Source organism: Artibeus jamaicensis, unplaced genomic scaffold, assembly GCF_021234435.1.
Source record: "Artibeus jamaicensis isolate MK-2021 breed Jamaican fruit bat unplaced genomic scaffold, CSHL_Jam_final contig_233, whole genome shotgun sequence".
Lineage (NCBI taxonomy): Eukaryota > Metazoa > Chordata > Mammalia > Chiroptera > Phyllostomidae > Artibeus > Artibeus jamaicensis.
Window position 1 is genome coordinate 12,737,409 of NW_026521486.1, and position 22,781 is coordinate 12,760,189.

The 22,781-nt window shown below is 48.3% G+C and overlaps 1 long non-coding RNA gene across 1 annotated transcript; it reads right to left on the bottom strand.

Moving 5' to 3' along the window:
- Positions 1-7,400: 7,400 nt before the first annotated feature.
- On the bottom strand, positions 7,401-21,892 carry LOC128626814 (uncharacterized). Its single transcript, XR_008390871.1, has 3 exons — positions 21,799-21,892; positions 20,005-20,082; positions 7,401-7,723 (listed from the first exon to the last, which is right to left on the bottom strand). It is a non-coding gene; the product is annotated as an uncharacterized LOC128626814 (long non-coding RNA).
- Positions 21,893-22,781: the final 889 nt, after the last annotated feature.

The following is a 22,781-nucleotide window of genomic DNA, read 5'->3' on the forward strand; positions in this document are numbered from 1 at the left end:
TATTTGCATCACACTTTCCAGACGCTCCCATACATTTGCCTAACCACCAACCGTGCCGCCTGCCGCAGAGGTGGGACCAGAAACACGGCCATCCCTTCAGCGGGCTCTCCCCACCCCACCCCTTCCCCACCCGCCTGGGTGGGGCTCCTGCGGATGCTGCAGCTGGGATGGAATTTGAGAGCAACACATTCCGGGACACCAGCGTTCCTACCGGGGAGCTGCAGGGAACGGCAGCTGCGGGCTGAGCCCACAGTCAGCAGTTTTTACGCCTCCCTGCCCGGCTCCACATTCCTGGCTGTGCCACGCGCAGAAGCCCATAAATCACTTCACCCCTCCTTGGCGAACTCAGCTGGCTCCTTCCCTAGACTGCACGCTCCTGGGAGCAAGCTTTGCGTTTGCGAGATACTCACGTGCAGGATAAATGAATAAATAAACTGACGAAGAAATAAATGAAAAGTATCACTACTTCCAAATGGCCTGTTAAAATACAGGCAGACATCATGCTCCTATGCCCCAGGTTCCCAAGAGGGACACAGTGCATCGTAAGTGAACGAAAGGCCCCTCGCGTATCAGCAAAGGAGATCTAATCATGTCTGCCTCACAGCCTGACGTGAGGATTAAATTAGATAAAGCCGGTGAGCTTCAGCCACCCTCACCACCCAGTCCAGATGAAATTCCATGACAATGGTGGGTGTGAGATCTCTTTGAAAGCCGGAGAGGGGGTGTGTGGCCTTCTTAACGTGACCAGTCAGAGACAGCAAATCTGGGTACAATCCTCAAGAGTTTATGTCCTCGACATTGATGATAATACTGATAACAGCTACCTTTGTTCACAGATTGTAGAGGAGATTGAGGTAGGGGTGGGGGGGACGGGGATTGCACTGCAGTCTTGGCGAGGCAAGGGGCCCAGGCTACCTGGGCATGTCTTTCAGAAAAGCCATAATCTCCACAGCCCCTTAGTTTCCCTGCACCCTGACCTAGAAAAGTCAACCCAAAGGGTCCCAGGAACCAGGCACCCACAGGCCCGGGAGGAGAGGGAACCACCTGGAGCCCCTGTGCAGGCAGCTGGCAAATGATTTCTTCTGCAGGCTCAGCTGCTGCTAAGTGCCACAGGGCCCTGCTCTGTGTGCAAATGGCAGGCACATCTGGGGGCCTTTCAGTCTACAAATGCAGTGGGCCAGCAACAATGTCAGAGAAATGCAGAGAGCTTGGGGACAAAGACCACCTCTTTGCAGACCCCTACCTTGACCCACTCATGCCTCTGAAGTCAAGGGCACTGGAAACGGCCCCTGGACAGCATTTGGCCCAAAAGAGGGGCCATGACTTCTGGTAGGGCCCCTCTAAGATGAGCAGCCCTTCCTGGGGCTTTGGCAGGACTGTGCTCTAGCAGCAGGTTAACCACTAAAGCATACGAGGCCTGTGGCCAGGGCACATTCTTGGTTATGTGACAAGTAAAGCAAACCCCAATTTGCTCAATTCTGGTTGCACACTAGACCCTTCTCACACCTGTCTCTCCATGTGTCTGAGGTGTAAGGGGTAATTTTTGTGTGTCGGCTTGGCTGGGCGGGGGTTCCCAGCTGTTGGGTCAAACCTAGTGTAGATGTTGCTGCGAAGGTATTTTGTAGATGTGATGAACATCTACGACCTTCTGACTTTGAGTAAAGATTACCTTTGATGAGGCAGGGGGCCTCGTCTCATCAGTTGAAGGCTTTAAGAGAAAAAAATGTGGTTTCCTAAGGAAGAAGGAATTCTGCCTCAAGACTAGAATGTGGAAGTCCTGCTTGAGTTGCCAGCCTGCCAGCCTGCCCTGCAGACTGGATCTGCCAACCCCCACGGATTCCTTAAAATAAATCCCCTTGTGTATCTAGACCATGCATTCTCTTGGTCCTGTTTCTCTGGAGAACCGTGACCAGTTCAAAGAGTAGTTGTTCACATTTCAGGTATGAGGTGAGCAGAGTACCAGGTCTCGGACAAAATGGCAAAACCAAGAATACAGGCTCATACCCAGGTGTCCCGGGAGGGAGGGTGGGGCTGGAGTTAGCCCCATTTTACAGATGAGGAACCTGGCACTTGCAAGAGCTTTGTCCCAAATCTCACATCATACGAACCGTAGAGCAGAAACCAAAATCCCAGTCTCCTCCTCCAAAATGCCTCGCTCCTGCTGCTCCCCCTTGGAACCACCAAAAACGAGCTCTCTCTGTTTCACCCTGGCCTTCCAGAGATGCTTGGGCCTCACCTCTCACAGCTCCTCACCTGCAGAACTCTGCGGCCCCCTGCAAATGGCACGCTCCTGTGTTAACGGCTGTTAGCTCTCCAGCACCCAGTTTCAAAAACTCTATACCACCTTCTCTTCACTCCCCACCTCGAATCACTTAAGTTCTAGAGACTCTTCCTCAACAGAAAACGTCTCAACTATCTGCCCTCCTTTTGGTCCTTCCCAAAGAGGCCATCCGTGCCCAGGCGTGGGTCCTTCTCACCCGTGGAGCTGGACACCAAAATGGGTTTTGAGAACAACTGGGCTCCCATGGACATAACACTTGGGAAGAAACTCCAAGTACTAAACTTTCTGACCAAGACCAGGAACTCCCAGGGTGTTTGTGAACGGCGTTACCCCTACAGTTCTCATTCTTGCTGTCAAGCAACCAAAAGTCACTCATCTCCCACATTCAAGAGCCTCGGTGGGCTCGCGAGAGCATTTCTAAGTGGGGGCTGCATCTCATCCCCTAGGAGGCATTTGGGGAATTTGTAGGGCCATTTTGTTGTTGTCGTTATTGTCATTGTTGTTGCAGTGTGGTGGGGGGTGTTGCTCCTGGAAATTAGAGAGCGTGCACAGGACGGTGTTGCCCAGTAAACACTATCCCTGTCCCGGACAACTTGCACACGTATAGCTGGAGACACATGTCAATGAAATGCTTGTTTAAAGCTTTCTGATTATGATTTTGTTTCACAACAAATGCCAAGGTACCTATTTCCCATTTTAATAAACACTAGAATTTCTAGAGGGTGCTATGTTTCATTTGCTGACTGTTTTTGGAAAAATCGCTGATGTCAGCGCTCTCAGTAAGGAGCATGGGCCGCGTGGACCCTGCACGCTGGTCTGCAGTGGCGGCAGGTGGCAACCTCCACCGTGGGCCAGTCTGCGGCGCGGCCCCAGACTTTATGTTCTGAAAGACCATGTGTGTTCAGTTGCACATGCCTTGCCTGGCTTTCTCCTTTATGAGACCAGGTGCTAGTGGGGATGTAAAATGGTGCGGCCACTAAGGAAAACAGCATGAACGTTCCTCAGAAAATTAAATGTGAAATTATTGATGATCCAGAAGCTTCGCTTCTGGCTACAAACCCAAAAGCACGGAACACAGGGACTCAGATGATCCGTCCACCTGTGTTCACAGCGGCATCATGCACAGTAGCCAGAAGGTGGAGGCAGCGACTATGTCCATCAGCAGATGACTGGACCAGCAAAATGCAATACGGACATGCGATGGAATATCCTCTGGCCTTTACAAGGAAGGAAATTCTGACGTTTTCTGCGACACGGATGAGCTTTGAGCACACAGTGTGAGTGACATCAGCGAGGCACACACGGACAAATGCTGCATGATCCCCCTTACATGAGGCACCCCGCTTAGACAAATCCCCAGGGTCACTAGAGGTCGGGCACAGCGCAGAGGGGGAGGCAGTGTTTGACGGGCACAGAGTTGCGGTTGGGGCACATGGCAAGGTCCTGGGGACCGATGGCGGTGAGGGCGGCAGGACAGCGTGGCTGTGCTCAGTGCCACGGAACTGTGCGCTCAAAAATGGTTAACATGGTGAATGTTGTGTTGTGTTTCTTTAACTGCAATTTTTAAAAAAAACTTATGCCTTTTATTAGTTTTTATGTATGTGTCAGCAGGATAGTAAAGAGGGCATTTCAAAATATTTGTTTTTAAAAGGAACCATTACACAGAGAACAAGGTGTCTAGAGTTTTATGCCCTCCGTGTTTTATGGCACATTTTATTTTGTCTGGAGACTTTCTGGCACCCCTTGAAATATGTGGAGACACCTAGGCATCACTAATGAAAGGCTGGGGATTGTTGGGGCACAGAAGGGGAAAACCCAGGGGGCTAAGAAAATCTATATGGGAGCTTATGAGGATCAGGGCTGAAGGAAGAGCTACCCGGAGTCGATTTAAGTTGGACGTGAGCTAGCACGCCTGGGACTACAAACATTTTATATTTATGGAGCTCCTCACACTTTATGATGCAAAAACACTCTGCACCTACAGTCCATTAACAGGCGGCAGCTACGACTGAGTGAAGGGGGACACACCAGGAGTCAGACCGGACTTGGCCACTTAAGGAAAGCCTGTGTGATTTAGGGCAAACGCCTTAACTTCTTTGAGTCCCTTTCGCCTCCGTCGGTGATAGGTGAATATTTTACCACCTTATCGTGAATGCCTCCTCTCTGTCCAGTACCTACTGTGGGCCCGGCACATGTCAGACATTTAATCACGTCAGCATTAATTATTTAATCTCCACAACTGCCCGTGAGATAGACATCGTCCCCATTACACAAATTAGGAAACCAAAGCAGATGTTGTCAGGGTCCCAGGCATTTCCTCCTGGCTCACCGGAGGGCATCTGCGTGGCTTCCTGTGTCTCTTTGGCTGCTTTAGTGTCTTCTGCCCACACACAGGCAGCCAGGAAGGGCCAGGGAGTGAACCTAGGAGCAACGGTCAGACAAGGAGGGGTGGACGCCGGTGGGCAAACACCCCAGGCCCCTCACCCTGCCGTGCGATAATCCTACAGTCTCCAGGAGGCTGATGAGACCCACCACGAACTTCCCTCCCTTCCCTGCCCACGCCCCACTCTGCTCCTTGGAATCAGCTCCCGTATAAACCGCCTGCACTCAGATACTTGTCTCTGCATCTGCTTTTGTGGGGAACCCAATGTAAGGTGGCAGCTGAGGCCCAGAGAGCTGCCCGTGATCCCACACATAGAGAGCCTGGCCAGGCCACCACTGACAACCCGCCGAGCCCAGAGTCCCTCTACCTGGTATCTGGCCTGGTGGTTGGGGAACTGAGTGAGACAATGCACACGAAGAGGTTCGCCCACAAAGGACATGATGAGAATGTGTCCGTTTCACCTTCATGAGAACCCATGAGGCAGATGAGCAAGTTAGCTCAATGCCCATTTTATAGGAAACTGAAGCTCAGACTTTTGCCCAAAGGGACCATATAATCAGTGACCGATGACAGGAGGGTCCTCTGCTGCTCCGGGTCCATTCTCCACTTTCCTCTGCCTTTCTGTGTACCTGGGAGGCCCACACTCTGGAGTTCATCCCCCAAGCCCCTCGCTCTCTGGCTTCCAGTTGGGTTCAGCCAATAGAAACCATGGGCAGGAAGAATAAAAAGGGGGCGATGGGCCCCCACTGTCTCCCCGATGGGCTACAATTTTAGTAGTGGCAGCAGGTAGAGACCTGAGCCACAGTCCCCATCCAGCCACCTTAATTTTTTTTAAAAAGGCATTTGGCTTTGCCTAGGTTTTATTTGAAATCTAGAATCCTGGGAAAGAGGCGAGGAAATGAGCTAAGTTTGCTAAGACCCCAAACACCGTCTCAAGCCAGTGCGCCCTGCACTGGGGCTGCAGCTCTCAGCAGGGGTGGCCAGGTGCACACCCTCCGTTGCCCTTCCTCACCTGATGTGGCTTCCGGTTCTTGCTGGTCCCAAGAGGTTCCTCCTCCCCTGCCCACACGTCTGTAAATCTAGGCATGATCCTTCCATTACTCTGTCTTCTTAAGCCCTTCGAGGTGTCATTCTCTTTATGGCTGGGACTCTGATGGATCCATTGGGCTTAGCAACCAGTAAGGGAGGGAGAAAATAAAACACTTATGGAATAAATGCCATTTTCCAGGCAGGGCCTGTGCACAGCCCTTTCCATCCACAGGCTTCACGATATTGCTGTGAAGTGGGTATTATCCTGAGTCCCATCACACAGATAAATAAACTGAGGCTCAGCAATGGCCCCATGGACCGAGCTCCAGGTCGGTCAGAATCGACAGTCCCTGTGCTCTCTCCCCTTCACCACAAAGACCACACTGGTCTCTAGCCCGACCTGTCATCATGGTAAATAACTGTTGGGACCAGAGCCCCCCCTCAGCCTTGCTCCGGGCATGTCAGGAAACCCGAGAACACCCTGCCTGTGGCGAGGGTGTAGCATCTTTGTGGCCAGTGAGCATTCCGTGAATGGAAACAGCCTTTCCCTTCTGCGAGGAGAGGCAGGATTTCATGTGAATGTGTGATGACTGGCAGGGAGCCAAGAATAAGAGCAGGAAATGGGAGCCCAAGCGAGATAACTGCCCCGAACATTAACATTGCCGGGCGGGAGCCGGGTAAACAGAGGACTTTCAATTCTGCAAAGCATTGGAGAGCCCCTTGGCTTCAGGACAGCCCTCGGGGAGAGCCGGGAATATTAGGAAAAGGAGGAGATGCCTTGGCAGGCTGGGAGACTAAGTGCTGCTGGAGTAATTAAAGGGCGGAGCCAATGAGTAGGAACCCATAGAATAATGCAAAACCCAAAAGCAAGCATCTGAAAGTGCAAAAAAAAAGCTTGTGCTTAGTAGCTGAAATATTCGAAACAACAGTTTGGAATGAGAACCATATGGAACAAAAGGCTGTTGTCATTCAACTCAGCAGCTTGAGAAAGGTGACGCGTCCCCACGGGGGTTCGGAGTGGGAACAGTCAGAGAGAAAGGGTTCAGAACGCTGAATGAGGTTGCAGAGCTGAACAGGCCCAGAAGGGCTCCCCCCAATATTTGACAGTCATGACTAAAATCGGGAACGTTAGATTTCACCCCATCAGAATGCACAACTCACCCGTTGTTCATCATTTCCAGCTATTTAGCACCTATATTCCAAGCGCTTTACGTATCTTATTCCTAATTCACCCAATGACCTGCAAGTAGTGTTCCTGCTTCATTATACAGATTAAGAAACTGAGGCAGAGAGCGAGTGACTTGCTCAAGGTCACACACGCACAGAGCTGCTGAGAGGATGAACAAGGAGGCATAAACCCAGACCCCTTTTTCTGAGAGGCCTCCTAGAGGGTCCAATCTTCTCATTCCAGAAGGGAAAATTGCGTAATAGAGAGAAGATCTCCATGTCTGTGGACATGGTGGCCCTAGAACTTGAGCAAGAGCCCTGTGGGGTCTGGGAAGAAAAACCTTTGAGCCGACTCAACCCAGCTCCTACGTTAATGCCGTTTTGATCTTCCCAAGATCGCCAAGCTGGGCAGCCCGGCAGCGGGTTTTCCGAGCACAGTAAGTAGCACAGACCCCTTCCATTTGTGTGTTTATTTGTTCATTCACTCAGCAAACATTTTTCAAGTGCTAAGAACTATGCACCAGGAAAATAGTTTTCCAGGTAACAACACAAAAGTGCTTGATTTGCATTTTCTGTTGATCTGATTTTTTCAAATTTTATCACCTTTCACTGTAGTTCACTACCTCAGGTCCCCCAGCACTCCTCCAGAAACTCAGTTCAGCTAGTAGTCAGCACACTGCTATCTTGAGCTCATTTATGACCAGAGAGCAGTTCTTGGCTTTCAGAAAAGGGATTGTGTTTTCTCTTCAGTAACACTGGCAGCTCAGAAAGCATGTATTTTCCATAGCAAATATGAATGGCGAAAGTGTCGTAGAGTCTCCTTTGTGAGCTGAAGGTAGTTGAAAGGGTGCTTTGTCAGGGCTCTGAAAAAAAAAACACGGGTTTGGCTAGAGTTTTATTAGAAATCTAGAAACCTGGGGAGGGGGGAATAAAGCTATGCAAGTTTGCCAAATCCCAGAACATTTTCCCCATTTGTTCAGACCCAATGCCAGGTTCATGCTGGCCTATTATCAATAAATTTTTGCTTTGTAACAAATGACTCCTGAAACCTAGTGGCTGAAAACATGTATTGTTTTCAACAATAAATACTTATTATTTCCCATGATCCTGGGGGTCTGCTGGTGGTCCATGTGGGCCCCTTTGGCCAGGCCCCGATGGGCTAGGATGCTGTATTCTAGGATGCCTCATGACTGAGGCACACCTGGGGTGCATGGGCCTCTCTCGTCCCCAGGGCACTAGCCTGGGCGTCTTTACCTGCCCATGGAAGGGTTCTTAGTAGCCAGAGAATAGCAACCCCAATGGATAAGCACTTTTCAAGATTCTTTCCTCTGGTGGATGTTACTGGCCAAAGCCAGTCACAAGGCCAAGCCAAATTCAAGGGGAGAAAAAACAGTCTCCACTTTTTGACAGGCAGATCTACAAGTTATCGCGGCCATTTCTTTTTTTCTTATTCCTTCAGCTGCTGGGAGTTTTGCTGGCGGAAGGCCCTGAACTGCCAGCCCTCTCAGAAACGGCTCCTTTTCTTCTAAAGAAAGCCACCTCTCTCAAGGACACTCCTCCTTCCCAGGGAAGCCCGCAGTGGTAACGGGCCAATACTGGGATAGGAAGGCTTAGTTCCCTGCCCAGGCTCAAGGCAAGTGTGAGTGGTCGCCCAGGCTTCCGAGCTCCCCAGGGGTCAGCAGGGGCCTTTGCTGGACCTGGCTTGCATGCAGTCGAACTCCTATCCCCGCCCAGCCCTGCTCCCCCTCCCCACACAGGCCTCTGCCCAGAGCACCCCCCCCCAGAACACCTGCCTCATCAGACCTGCTGCAGCTTGATCTCAGTCCCAGCAGCTGCTCCCTGGGGACGCCAATGGCTGCCAGCTGACACCAGGAGGAGTCGCAGAGAGCAGATGCTAAAGCATAACAGGGGCTGGGTCACTGACAGCCAACAGAACGAGAACCCCAATTCTGAGTTTAGAAGACGGTGGTGAAATCGGTCAAACTGCCGCCCGCGGTCCAATGGGATGGGATGCTGGGAGGAGCAAAGGAAGTGGATGTGGCATAGCAAGCTTTCGAAACACCTGGAGGAAATAGTCATGCTCAGGGCAAAGGAACTGAATGGGTGTTGCTGGAGAACAATGGGTGCTTTGGGGAAAGGTAACAAAAGACTCAGAGTGACTACTGGCCCATTAAAAACTAACTGCAAAAGCACAAGAGCCTCTTGGCCCCACGTAAAGAAATTCTCGTCTCCTGTAGCCAACACAGATTAAATTCTCCACCAAAAACAATGGAAGGAGCTGTGGCTCCTGGTGTTTTTGTGAAGCAGAGTTGCTATGTCAGCTCAGACTTTTACATGAGAGAAATACATTTCTGTCTAATTTAATACATTGTTAGAGGGAGTCTATTTCACATCTAGTCCATGCTGTACCCTGCCATAGACTGCATGTTGTATCTCCAAAAAGTCGTATGTTGGATCTTGATCCCCAATGTGATGGCGTCAGAAGATGAGACTTTGGGCAGGTGCTTAGGTCATAAGGATGGAGCCCGCATACCTGGGATTGGTGCCCTTCTGAAAGAGGCCCCAGGGATCTCCCTCCCTCCCTCCTTTCACCGTGTGAGGGCACGGCAAGAAGTCAGCGGTCTGCAGCTTAGAAGAGGCCCTCATCAGACCTTGACCATGCTATCACCTTGATCTTGGACGGCAAGCCTCCAGAACTGTGAGAAATAAATTTCTGTTGTTGATAAGCTACCCAATTCATGGTATTTTGTTATAGCAGCCCAAACATACTAAGATATACCCTAACCACCAGCCTTGAGCATACTTCAAATCCACCTAAAAGGCACAGAATTGGGGCCCCCAGCATGGTGCAAATGTGGCACTAACGATTTCAGGGTCCATGTGCTCACGCATGTGCCCAGCTGCAGGGCTGGCTAGAAAGTACAGTACAAGCTGCACAGTCTTCAGTTTCTTGAATCTAAAAGGTTTATAAAAGGAAAGACTCTCTTTGCTCCTTATTGCCTCTGCCACACCTGTTTCAGAAGTGTGCGGTGTGACTTACTACCTACCTGACAGCTCTTCTAGGTAACATCTGCACGTAACCAACAGCCTCCTGTATCGCCTGGGAGGAGGCTGTCCCTGGGGACAGTGAGACCTCAGCAGCCAGTGGCTGAAGGGAAAGGAAGGCAGGTGGTGGCATTTCTGAGACACTGTCTTAGTTCACTCCTCCTTCCTTTGGACAACAGCCATTTGAGAAGCAGAAAGGGGAGTCCAATAAAGACCAACAGTATCGGCTTTGTGGCTTCTCTGGACTAGATAACACTGCTTAGATATGAAGCCGACAGCAGCATTTGACTCCTTCCTTCCTGAATTAAATGACACCCTCATTTGGGGGTATAGCTGCAGCTTCCCCTATGTTCCTCCCTCACCCCCACCAATTCCAGGCAACCCCTTCCAGATGCTTGACCCTCCCTGGCTGCTTCCCCCTCCAGGGGGCAGGTGCAAAGGGGACACACACAGCATGTGGCCGACGCCTGTCTCTGCAAGAATGCAAGTAGGGGCTTCGCTGCACGTGCTTACTTCCCCTGGTCTCAGTCTCACCAAGGAGCTCGTCCCTCCTCCCCCGGGGGAGAGGGATTAGTAAAAGGAGTGGCAATCAGGATGTAGTTGTACCCAAAGAGAGAGAGATGGAACTCCCCCACCCCTTCTCTCATCCTCTCCCTGCCCCTAGAAGTTACACCGGGGTAGGGCAGGTGTTCCAAGTTATAGAATTGGCCCCGGATGGGGAGGTTAATATTTCTATTAAATAATCATAACGCTCCCATCTACCATTTGTTGAATACTCACTACGTGCCAGACATTGAACTGAGCAGACGAATGGCCCAAAAAACTGGGGCTCAGTCCAGGCTCCCCTCAATATGCCGGGGCGGGGAGGCAGTTGGGTGGGGGGAGAATGAAAGGAGTTGTTAAAAGGACTCAGAAGCAGTTTGAAGAGGCTTCCACTGGCCAAAGATGAAGTTTGATTAAATACAATAACTGAAAAGTATTGAAACCTATCAAATACATTTAATTCCATGAGTCTTAATGATACTTCTCAAAAACCCTAATTGCTTGTGAACTAAGTCCATATTCATAAAGCTGATAAGCAAAGAAAAAGAGGCAGCCTTTATTCTGCTTTTTCTATATGGACTATGCCATTGGGTGACCAAATGGTAGATATGAGGAAGGTTTTTTTTTAAGGTATTCTATTTAATAATTGAAGAAAGAATCAGAGAATCCAAACCTAATCATTTTTTTTAATTAATTTATTTTTTAGAGAGAGGGGATGAAGGGAGAAAGAGGGAGAAAAACAAACACCGATAGGTTGTGGTCCCAGGTCCCCACCTGGATGGGAATCAAACCAGCAGCGTTGGGCTCGTGAGCCAAGGTTCACCCACTGAGCCATACCAGCTGGGGTCAAAATGAACCATTTTGCAAGCTCTAATGAATTAATTCCAGTGTGAGCATCGACACCTGCTACACCCACAAAATGAGACAACCGGATATTTCATGCCTGTGGTAGAAGAACACAGCACCACCTACAGAGTGGTCTTGCCAGGAGAAATCAAATCTAAATGCAAGCAAGACTTTCTAATCAAACACCAATGCATGCAGGCATGTCTTGTCGGCAGGTCATCCAACGGCAAAACTCTACGGGATGAACCACTCAACTTCTTTAAGAAATAATTTGCAAGGAAAAAATAGATGCAGGAACAGAAATTGAGGGGTTTTATTATCACAATATGTAGACTTTATTTGGATGCTGACCCAAGCAAACCATTCATGAAAAAAAACCTTTAAAACTTTTATGAAGCAACTGGAAATGTAAACTCTGGCTCAGTTATTTGATGACATTAAGGAATCATTGTTACCTTTAGGTGTGATCGTGGGATTGTGATTCTGTTAAAAACAAACAGTTCCAATAGTATAGAGGTATACACTAAAAGATTTACAGATGCAATAATATCCAGAACTTGCTTCAAAATAATATCAGGAGAGACTACATGGAGGCATAGATAAACAAGTCTGGCCATGATTGGATCATTGTTGAGGCTGGGTGATGGGTACATGAAGATTTATTACATGAGTCTCTGTATTTTTGTGAATATTTGAGATTTTCCACAATAAAAGTTAAGAGAAAAACATGCGAAGGGGCCTAATTTGATGGGTGGGTAGTGGCAGAACAAGTCTGTGCCTCGTACCTTACGTTTAGATTAAGGCAGAATCTTAGCAGATGGTGGGGGCCCTAGAGAGTGGGGAGGCCATACTAGGCAAATGGCCAGGCTCATCAAAGGGGTCCAGCAACAGCATTAATATGGGAGTACAATCCCAAGAACCAGACAGACCTAGCAAGAGGTGGGAGGAGCCCAGCATGGCAGACATATAGACACTTGCTGGTTTTGGTTGCCAGAGTAAGACCCTGCCCCTGGCAGGCACAGGGCACTCAATGTACTGCCAACACTGTGTGGATTAATTCCAGAACTGGGGGAGCTTGTCAGTGAAGGTCCCCCATGCCTACAGCCGAGCTTGGCAGGGGAAAGGCAGACAGCAATCCTGCAGTGCCTTAACCCTCCCGGGAGAACCCCGAAACAATTTTAGGATTGAATGGGGGTGTGCATAAGAGAAGGATTTGGTTGCCCGCGAATTCCCTTTCTGAGAAAAGCTCTCAGTCTCTCTGTGGTTTGGGCCGCCATGTTGAAGCCACAGGACCCCACCCCTCTAGCCACAGCTGACTGAACCAAGAATGTACACCTAACCCAAGGGGGGAAAAATTCATAGGCTGAGCTTAGTGTCCTCATCAAGAGTTGGAACTAGGAAACTAAGAAACCAAGATTAAGAACTGCAAACCGTACCGCCAGAAGTAGAGGCATCGGACTTAAATGCTCATTGTGATGGAGTGAATTTTGTCTCCCCCTCCTCTCCCAACCAAAATTCATATGTTAAAACCTAATCCCCAATGTTTGGAGGTAGGGCCCTTGGGAAGTGATTAGGTCAAGAAGGTGTGGTCTTCATAAATGGGATTGGTGTCCTTATAAAAGGAAGCCCAGAGAGCTCCCTCACCTCTTTCTGTTCTGTGAGGATACAGTAAGTCAGCAGTCTGCTACCTGCGGGAAGGCTCTCACCAGAACCTGACCAGTACCCCAAGGTCTGACTTCCAGCCTTCAGAACTGTGAGAAATAAACTTCTATTGTTGATAAGCGACCAGTCTATGCTCTTCCGTCAGAGCAGCTGAACAGACTAAGCCATGTATTCCCACAGTATGCACATGGATGGGTCCCAGTGCTCCTGTGTGACTCTGGGCAAGCGACTTAGCCTCCTTGCACCCAAGTCCCCTAATCCTCGATGCTGGAAGAATAAAAGTAACTATATCAACGTGATTTTCATGAGAATTAAATGAAAATATTTATAAAATATATATTAAAACTTTTGTAACGATGAGTTCTCATCATTATTTCTAGTAGAGTTAATACTATCCTTGGCTATGGCTACATTTGGCCACTCGAGAGCAAGGGAAGCCAGTCACAAGGGACAACCAGTTGCAGTAGGGATGGCTCACTGCCCAGTGTCGAGCACTGTGCAAAGAAAGGACTTGACAAGTGTTGAGACCTCCCAGCTAACCCAGAATCTGGCAATGCTCACGTCACCAATGAGGAAACTGAGGCACAAGCTGATTTACCAAACACTTGGAAATTGGCGATGGCAGGAATGAATGTCGACACTCTGCCTCTGAGCCTGCACCCTTACCAGCTCTGTGACTACTTCATTGTGCAGAGGGGGAAACTGAGGCTCAGTGATGATCTGAGTGGAGAAATGAGAGGAGGGAACCCCTGCACTGCCTGGAAGCCAGGGGTGTGACGCAGCCCTAAAGTCCAACTTCACTTCCCGTGAGGCCCCGGCATCTTCGTTTTCCACCGAAACAGCCTGTTGTGGCCCTTGAGAGAGCACCCTCCTTTGAACAGGCTCCTGTTCTTAGTTCTGAGGAGAGCGACAGGAATCTTGATGTACTCCAGTCAGCCACATTAGAATCTGTGTACTAACCCTCTGCTCAAGCGGTTCTGGTGCCAGGAAAAACATCATGTAATGGATATTACAACTCAAATGTCTGCCTCCGCTAATGGCAGTTCATTCTGTTTCTGCCCCATCTAACGGCTGCTTCTATATGGCATCCCCATTAACCAGAATAAACTCTCCGCTCTGCTGAACAAAGGAGACCTTGACCGAGAGAGTGGTCAACATGTGGCCAGAACGAGATGTGGTGTGGATAATTCCCTTTTGAGAAAACATCCCTTCAGGCACGAGTCACAAAATAAACAGAGACAGGGAAAAACCACTAACAAGGGAAAAATTGGAAAGCCAAAATGCTAAGAACAGAGCGAAAAGAGCTTTTTAAATGAGACCAGACTAAAAAATAAAGAACTTTTCCTTCGCCCTGCCTGTTTTTCCACCCACAACCTCCACCCCTCCCATTTTTTAAAAAGTCATTAAAGAAAAACTATAAACTTTTCCATCTGAGACAAAAGTTGTTAAATGGAAAGAGAAAATGTAGCAGAGAATACCAGTTGTCAAATGGCTGCGTGTCTGCAGCTAACTGGTCAACCTTGGCCATCTCACGGGCAACCACCAGCCCACACCCAAGAACCAACAACTGGGAAACTATATAACTGCCCATAAAACTTGGAAAGTTGACATGGATCCTAAAAGACAAAAGAAAGGAGGGCGATCCTCTTTAAATAAAGCAACAGCTAAGAATAAAGAAGGCACACTGTTTGAGTTTACAGAGGGAAGTACTATAACTCCAAAATCAGACAGCTCTGGGACCACGTTGGGACACTGCCATGCAGCAACTATAGTGACCTTGAGCAGTGGCTTAGCCTCTCAGTGCCTCCGTGTCTTCATCTGGATAGTGAGGGTGACAAAAATAGCACCTAGTTCAGAGGGTGGGTGTGAAGATTCATGTGCGGTGGCATATTGGACACATCCCATAGACACTCACTGCCCCTCTTATAAGACATGAGATTCTATAATTTTTACTGGTTATTATGCCATGATTATAAGTAAGGAAACCAAAGTTGTCCCCTGCATGTACGTGACCATCGGTTCTATGGAAACCTCAAAAATGAAATGGGGGTTATTCCCAGGTCCCCAGATTCCAGAATGTGGGCATTATAGAGAAAGGTGTGAGCTTTCACTAGAACCCTTGGGTGCTTCAGAGGGCTCTCCATGGCAAGGGTGCTACGAAGAGAGTGAGGGAGAACGGGGTGTGTGGGGGCAAGAGTTTGTACTGGTTGAGCACATCCTCAGTGCCAGGAACTGGGCTGAGCATCGCACACACATGTGCAAGCACACAAATGCACACATGGGTACACGCAATCCCATTTAAACCTTTCCATGAATCCTCACAGCGAATCAGGTACTATCATTATCCTTCTCATTTCGCTGGCAAGGAGGTTGAAATTCAGAGACATCCTGTGACTTGCTCAGGGCCACATGTCCCACATGGGAAGGAACTGAGATTCCGACCTGAGTAGCCTTTATGACGCCACGGTGCTGTCTTCTGAAACCACACGGACATCTGCCTTCTCCTGACCTCAGTCTGCTCCTCCGTAGAACGGAATTTGCACTGAAGGCCTTTGTGACACTCCCATCCTGTGCTTCCGCATGGTGTCAATGTCTTCCAGCCGGAATCACCCTTTTTCAGGCAAGGGAACGAGGAGGTGGGCAGTGCATGTTCCCTGGGCCCTTTCACAGCGGGATTGTGTCTCCTGGGCTAATTACAAATAAAACTGAAGGGATGGCGATATTGTAGCCAGCACAACACATGGTGCCCCACAAGGTGTCATGTCAATGTCACGCCCTTGGCTTCCGGAGCAGAGCCGAGAGGGGCGAGAGTCTCACCAGGGGCGTGAATGCTCACATGGAGCATCCCGAGTCCTCAAATGCCAACATAGACCCTGAAGCCTGTGAAGGACAAAGAGAAAACCAAAGACAAATCCCCTGGGTTCTACTGAGAGCCCCAGGGAGCCTGAACTGCTGGAACCTACTCCCCAAAACTTCAAGGCATGATGAATAAAGAAAAAGACGTGTGAATCAGGAAAAAGATAAAAAGACCTCAGTCTCCTAGATACTATCTGCAAGACTTAAATACATCATTTCCATTACTCTCCACTGCCAGCAGTGGGATAAGTCTCATGAGCTCCATTTCACAGGTGAAAAGGCTCAAGTTCAGAGACGTTAAGCAATATGCCCAAGGAAACACAGTGAGCAGAGAGTAAAGCAGGGGAGCGACAAAGGGCAGCCTGATTCCATAGTCTTCACTGAAGCACCTCACCACCCTTCCCCTGGAAGAGGGGTACTCACTCTGAAACGGTGGGCTAACTGCTAGAGCATCCCACCAGCAGGGGGGCTAGATACAGGGAATGCACCTGAAGTGTTAGAAGAACAAGAATGCCCTGCGCGGTGGAGATAGGTACTGGCAACATCCACCGGGAAGAGCCAGCAGACCCAGGACGCGGGGCACTATTGCAGGTAGAAATGACCACCAGGACAACAGTACCCAGCATGCCAGGGACAGGGAATGGAGAGCAGAAATGCTGGCTGGGATATCAGAGCAAAGGCTTCCTGCGTGACCCTCACACCCACGCACATGAAGGCACACAGGCACACACATTCAACACATCTCAAGAGGATGGAGTGTATAAAGCCTCCTCGGTGCAGACTTTCTCGGGGAAAGGTAGAGCTTGTTGAATAACCTGTGTTTTTGTTGTCACTGAAGTCCTGGTTGGATTGATTAGTGTTTTAAGTTCTTCCAGGTGGGAAAGCAATGCTTGATGTTGAGTGACCTGCTAAAACAGGAGTCCCAGAAAACTCACCTTAGGAGGGGGCTTGGGCCAGCAGGCAGCCGCTGTTCCATTGCCCTCAGCTTTCCAGATTCTGTCCTGGCAAAAGGGTGCTGGCATGGCAGAGGGGCCTCCTAGTGCTGTGGTTAAACAAGCCAGTGACCCCTGCCCTGGGGTCACTTCTCTCCTCGTGCACTGAATGACTGCATGACCTTGACCAAACCACTTCACCTGCCAGCACCCCATCTACCAAATGGCAGTGATGGTCCTCAGCCCCCTGGGTTGGGGCGGGCTCAATGAGATAATGCAGATACACCACTTAGCTTAGTGCCTGACCCAGAGTAAACACTAAATAAAGGGCAGCTCTTATTTTCATTGGAAGACACGACATTGTAGCACAGAAAACGATCAAGCCCATCGCAGCCCCTAAAACAAGAACATCAAAAGCAGAAATTTCAAGATCGGTTGGAGATTAGAACCAACACACTCCTCGCATAAAAAAATGTCCAGATGTTGAGGCTCGTGTGGGACAAAAGTGCTGATCCTAATGAACATAATATCCCCAGTCACTGAGAGTGAATAACTTAGGCAAACATTTCCGGGTGCTCATTAGAACTCAACGGGGTAACTGCCGAAAATTCAGGAGGAAGGACAGCAGTTCACTGGCGTGCCCAGGAGCCTGCCAAAAGCCTTTCCCAGCAGCTTGACTCTCAACCACACATCCTTAGTTGAAAAAAAACACCATTGAAAGCGCCATCTGAGAAGACGTTGGCCAGGAAAGGCGCTTTCCACAGATCAGCAAAGAAGAATCTAGAGTCTAACAGCCAAAGCCTCCCACCACTCCTTTCGCCAATTAGTAAAACTCAGCCTTGATCTCAAAGCCAAAATAAACTGCTTTCTCCATATTGTAACTTTCTACATATCATTGCCATTAGTCATTATTATTATTACCCTTGCTTCCTACTGGTAGAGTTCATCAATATGATTATCTAACGCACTAATGCATGTTTTCAGTTGTGTCGGTTCTACTGCATCATAAAATTACAGTTGATGATTTCAAGCAAAGTATTTTTCAAAACTGTTATTGCCACCCAATTCTGTTTCATGATTTTCTCCTTCCTTTTCACGTCTGTCCTAGTCCCTTCTCTAAGTCCCAATCTTTGCTGTGTTGAACGTCTTTGTTCTAACAAGAGATGTTTGCTTCGATGTGGTCCAGTTTCTCGTCTTTTCTTTGGAGGTCATTGTACTCCTTAGGCTGTGATGTCAGTTTCTTCTTATTTTGATCTGTGAGTTCGGAGTCCCCCAGGGTGTCTGTTATGCAACCTACAACAGGGCGGAAGGTCAAACCCTGGTGTGGCAGCCTGGGTGCTTCCAGGAGAGAATGAGACAAGCCCTGGGAAGGAGAGCTGGCAATCACTCCTCCTGGCCTCACCCACCAAGACATTCTTCTGGCCAAGACTTCACCTTCATGCCTTCAAAGGCAAACCACATTGGCAGGAGTTTTGGAGAAATGAACCCCCACAGAAAGTCAATCATTCACCTGTTTCCTCAACTATTCACTGAGACAGGGCTTCTGCTCTGTCCTGATTTACACCTGCACCATGGTCTTGGTTATTGCCACAGTCTGGGGGCACACGATGATCGTCCTGAGTCAATGGTGGAGGGAGACCAGGGCAGAAATGGAACCAGCTCTATCTAATTTATCTGAGCCCATGACCCTCTGACCCAGGCTACAGACACCTCCACCGTCACTCACCCCACCCCTCTTCCTTCCCGCACCCGAAACCTATAGCTCAAAGTGTCTGCATAGGAAAGACAGCCATTCCTAGGACTGAAATACTTATCCCTGTTATGATTCAAGTACTTCTGGAGAAAAAGGATATGTTAGGTGACTATCTTTCAGAAGCAACTTAAGTTAAACATCAGGGGCTGCCCGTGGGTGAATTCTGAGTCAACTTCATTTCCTTCACCATGATGCAGAGTCCACTCTTTCCACTCTGGTCCTACCGATTCCCATCACCGGGCACAGGGCTGTCACCTGGTTACTCAAATACCATAGTGTTGCTGCTAAACTGCACTGGCACAGTTGCTTCCCTGCATGGAGGAGGCATCAACGGAGGGAGCCTGGAAAGGCTGCTCCCTGCTGAGAGGCAGCGAGGAGAACATGGGTTCCAACATGGGCTGCCCCACTTGCTGGCTGTGGAGTCTTGAGCAAGGAACTTAGGCTCTCTGAGCTTTACTTTCTTCATATTAAATGAGGGTTTATTTATTCAACGAATGTTAACCAAGTCCCTGTTATATGTCAGGCACTGTATTAGGTCTGGATATCCACAGTCGACATGCATAGTTCTTGCCACTGTTAAGGTTACATTACCATGGGGAGACATACAAGGTCTGTCCAGAAGGTATCCAGCCATGTAACGTGGAAAACAGAGACAATGATTGAAGAAGATACGAGATATGAGAAACACTGTACATAGCACAAGGACACCTCAGTCCTCTTCAAAGCAGGCACCTTGGGACCCCACGCAACAGTTCTCCCAGTCACCATCAGCTGCCCTGTCGTATTTTCCTGAATCTCACTGATGGTCGGAAATCTCTTCCCCTTTCAAAGGTGATTTTAGTTTGGGGAAAAGCCAGAAGTTACATGGCCCCAAATCTAGACAGTGTTGGGGGATGAGTCAACTGGGTAATTTGATGTTCCCAAAAAAACTCTGCACAAGACATGGTGTATGAATGGACGCATTGTCATGATGAAGCTGCCAGTCACCAGATGCCCATAGAATGTCCAAGCTTAATGCAAAAATTGATGCAGATTTGTTGCTACTCACTCATTTTTAAATGTGACAACCACACAGTACACATGCTCACTCAGTGGTGTCTACCGCCCCCACTGACTAGTACAGCGAAGTCGTCGTTGTTTACACATGCGCATTCCAGTCCACTCTCCTTGGCTGCCAGGTTACATCAATGTCAGGCAAACTGTTCTTGTCGTATTAACAATGGCTGGACTTTTCCTGAACAGACCTCGTATATAACTCCATATTGAGGCAAGTGGTCCAAGGCAGAGTTACAGAATATTATACAAGAGTATGGGAGAGACTCATGCAGCCTGCAGAGGTCACAGATAATAACTGCATTTACCCTTGAGACTCTTGTGAGGATTAAATGAGGCTGAGCCTGAGCAGAGCCTGGCAGGCAGTCAGAGCTCTATAAATGGTCACCACTTCCGTCATTCCGCCCAGTGAGATGCCAGCCCTGGGGGGCTGACCAGCATCCAGATGCCATACCTGCTGGACACACCGTTCCGGTCCTACGTCTCTGTGGCTCATTTTGTCTCAGAGCTCCTGGGGGTGGGACACCAACTCCTGTCAGAGAGCAAAGGGAGAGGACATGTGTTTAAACAGAGCCCATTAAAGAAGGTTTCAGAAAAACCCGCTATTGCTAACGGAAGGAAGCTAGTTCGTTTCTTCATTGAGAGAAGGAGAGAGTTCTAGTACTGAACAAATGAGCATGTCTGTCCCGTGACCCAAGTAGTCTTGGTGAGAAGAGCTGTTTGAGCAACTTGGGTAAGAAGCAACATAAATGAGAGGATCTCAATAAGCATTCACAGCCCGCTGCTTCCCCACCTTGTGCTCCCATGAATCCATGCGTTCTCCTGAAGGGGACCTCGTGCCTGGCTTCTCAGCCCAGCTGAGAACCAACACAGACTGGTTAATTCAGGGGAAAAAAAATGGAAACTAACATTTCCTTCTCCTGGATATTTTTCTTCTTCTTTTTTCCATTCAATCCAGAGAAGGATGTCTGAATCTTACAATGTCAAGTTAGGAGAGCTCTGAGATCATCCCATAGAGCCATCTTCAAATAATTTTTAGCAAGAAAACACTTCTGTCAGATGAAATTTTATCCAAAACCCTAATGCAGAAAATGGGGAGATAAAGTAATATTTTTTCATAGAAGTGTAACATTTTCTGTTTTTTTAAGACCTTATTTATTTTTAGAGAGAGGGGAAGGAAGGGAGAAAGAGAGGGAGAGAAACATCAGTGTGCAGTTGCCTCTCCATAGCCCCTACTGGGGACCAACCCAGGCATGGGCCCTGACTGGGAATCGAACCAGCAGCCCTTTGGTACACAGGCCAGTGCTCAGTCCTCTTGGCCACACCAGCCAGGGCAGAAGTGTCATCATTTTCATTTCAAGTTCTCTGTCACTGAGTTTCACTGAGGTTCCTGTGATGGATCCAAAAATTACGCTGTGGAATTCTGCACAGCGCAGGCCAGCTCAGATCTCTATTGGCTTCTGCATCTAATTGCTGTTGACGCTGCTGCTACTGCACAGTTGCAAGAAAATTCTTATTTTCATACGCAGGCAATTTGCCAGTGATTACGATTACAATTTTCTTGTACCATTTGTGTTGCAAATGCGAGAAATTCAATTCAGTTTAGATTAAGAAGAGGGGAGTGGGGGGGAGCATTTCTCAGCTCACATAAGGAAACGTCGAGGGCTTGCAGAGCTTCAGCCGGGCAACGCCCCCCAGCTCCCCTCTCTGCACTGCTGGGGGGCCTCCCTGAACTGGGGGGAAGGGTGGACCCAGGAGTTCTAAGCTTTTTTCTTCCTAGAAGAAAAAAAGAATGATTTTCATCTCCTTGAAGTTCTGGAGAAAATTCCAGAGCAGACACCAAGAGGGCAGTCTCGGGACATATGTCCTTTGCAGGAGGGATGATGACAGGTAAGGAAAAGGTGGGCTCCTACCAACCAGGTTAGGGTCATCTGGCCACCTGGGTGGTCAGGGAGGATAGGACTTCAGCACCTCCCAACCTGGGGGGATCTGACTGATGCCCATGGGGAAGTCAGCTTCCGTTAGCAAAACAAAGGGGAGCAGGGGAAGGAGCTACCTGGACAAAACCTGCAGCTAATACAGCTCACTGAATTTCCATAAAGAGCCTCATATTTAACCGTTTTCATAGCCCACTTTCCATTCTCAGTCCAATGGAATAAATCCAGATCTTGAGAGGTAGCAGGACTTTCTGGTCTAACGATGAATAGCTAGCACTAACCATTGTTCACATTTCATAATCCAGTATTACCTTAGGAGGGATTTGATGAACGAGGTCTCCATCCGATTGAAATTTTCCTTCTTTTGGAAAGAAGTATTCCAAGTCATGAAAGACAAGGCCTACATCCAAGATTGCTCTATCCAGCAAAGCTTTCATTTAGAATGGAAGGACAGATAAAATGCTTCTCAGATAAGGTCAAGTTAAAGGAGTTCATCATCACCAAGCCCTTATTACATGAAATGTTAAAGGGACTTACCTAAGAAAAAGAAGATAAAAAAGATGAACAGTGAAAGGACAGCAAACTCACAGTTATTAACAACCACACCTAAAACAAAAGCAAACTAAGAGGACAGCTAGATCAGGAGTGAAACATAGAAATGGAGATCACATGGAAGGTTAGCAACAGGGGAGTGGGAAGAGGAGGGGGTGGAAAGGTACAGAGAATAAGTAGCATAGATAGCAGGCAGAAAATAGACAGGGGCAAGAATAGTGTGGGAAATGTAATAGCTAAAGAACTTGAGACACATGGACATGAACTAAAGGGGGGGAATGTGGGAGGGAGAGGGTGAGCAGGGTGGAGGGAAATGAAGGGGGGAAAAGGAACAACTATAATAACATAATCAATAAAATACATTTTCAAAACCTTGAAAAAAGTAAATAAATAAATTTTCCTTCATTTGAAAAATCAGCGCACTGTTCAAATATATCTTGAAACATCCAACAACATGTGTAATTAATTATCAGACATCTCCATTCCCATTCTATCAGATATTCACAAAGCACTTCAAAACTACCTGATTTATTTTGTTTTGAATGTTGAGTCCAAAATGTAGCCTTCCAATGACTTGAAGGAAATTTCAGCGGTTCCTCTAGGCCTGGCTAGGATGAGCCCCGCATTGCCATATTGAAACAATTCTGCTTACTAAAGCCAGAACTGTAACAAAAACTTAAATACATAAATGATCTATGAAATTATATTGTCACAACTCAGCATGTTTTATGTTCTGCTGTTA